Raw genomic sequence first — 1860 nt, forward strand, 5'->3', positions numbered from 1 at the left:
CTCGTTTTTTGTGAGTGTATTCTCAGGTCACTTCTAGGGTACTATACCATTATTGGTTACCTGTGTGTTTTTAATGCCTTTTATGCTCTATTTTCTGATATTTAATAAAACGTAGTAATAACTCTTAAGGGTGTGCAGCAGTCATTTTTCTTTTTTTCTCTCTTGGTACATCTTGGTTACTTGGGGAGCCACAGCCCAGTCTGAATAATGTGTCAGGTTTCAGTCCGCCTGAAACCCGGACACATGATTTAATACCCGGGTTGTCCAGGTGAAACCCGGACAGGTGGCAACCCTACAATCTTTGCTCCTCATTTGTCCCTCATTTTGGTCTGATCGCTATAGATGTATATAAAATGCACTTTTTATCTGTCAAAAAGTGTTTTCCAGCAGTAAACCTTTCATCTGATCTCTAAAGCCAATATAAAGGAATAGTAGTGGTAAAAAAGCACTTGTGGGTTTAACCAATCTTGTTTTTTTGTACAGTTCTCCTTTAAGGGGGAGTGGCAGTGGGGGGGGGGGTGTCCTATGCCTGCATACTTTTGCTGATAGGTGTCCCTCATTCCCATCTCAAGAAGTTGGGAAGTATGTAATAAAGCTTTGCTTTGTAGTTCACAGAAGATAGCTAGGAAAGCCGATTGTTTGAGACGTCAGTTCAGTGCACAGGAACTGGATTTCAAAAGGTATTTTTCCTGTATTTACAGTTAATATACTGTACTTAGTCGGAAAAAAAATCTAATGCAGCCCCCATATCTACGGACTGGTAGAGCTGGCCATACACTAGTGGAATTTTACACAAACCTTTATACAAAAATTCTTGTCAGTACATTCTTTCTAAAGCCTCATACACACGATCGGATTTTCTGCGGACAAAGCGTAGGACTTTTGTCTGAAAGACGTTGGCCAGGAACTTGTATTGCATACACACGGCAAAGAATTGTTGCCCAACAAATACGAAACTACGTGGTTTTTCAGCTCTTTAGCGCCACCCTTTGGGCAACTTCTGCTAATGTTGTGTTGTGGTGAGCATTGCTTCCGAGCATGCGTGTTTGTACTTTGGAATTTTTTCCGAAGGACTTGTGTACACACGCTCGGATAATCTGACAACGCACATTTGTTAGTGGAAAATTTTAAAGCATGCTATCCCACATTTGTTGCCGGAAAATCCGACAATTGTCCGATGGAGCTTAAAAACAGTCGGATTTTCCGACAACAGCCTGTTATCACACAATTCCTGTTCGTGTGTACGGGTCTTTACCATCATCCACTCATTTGGCCCAAAAGTCCTAAAAATGTAATCCAGACCTGCTATTTGAAGTCCTTTATTAAACAGGTTTCAATACAATGGGCCGGATTTAGGTAGCTGCTTACAATGATCAGCTTGTATTTATTTATGTAAAATCCTTATCCCAAAAAAGAAAAAAGTATTAGCTGGAGTTTGACTTCAAATTGTTAGTGTAGCTAAATATGCTAGTACTTCTAACACTACCCTTCCCCCTAACTGACAATGCTGCTATCCAAAGATGCCCCCTGTGCTCCTTTATGCAGAGTGGGGGCACTGTAACACAGGAAGCTTTCTTTCCCCTCTGTTTTCACCTGGTGATCTGGCCAGTAACACATCTCCTGTATTAGTGACTAGAAATTCCGGAGGAGGAATACACCCTTTCTGGCAAACTTTGCAATAAAAAAAAGGGATATTTAGTTCACATATATTGCAATACATGTTTAACCACTTGCTTACTGGGCACATAAACCCCCTTCGTGCCCAGGCGAAATTTCAGCTTCCGGCACTGCGTCGCTTTAACTGACATTTGCGCGGTCGTGCCATGTGGCTCCCAAACAAAATTTACGTCTTTTTTTTCC

Source organism: Rana temporaria, chromosome 9 (genome assembly GCF_905171775.1).
Source record: "Rana temporaria chromosome 9, aRanTem1.1, whole genome shotgun sequence".
NCBI lineage: Eukaryota > Metazoa > Chordata > Amphibia > Anura > Ranidae > Rana > Rana temporaria.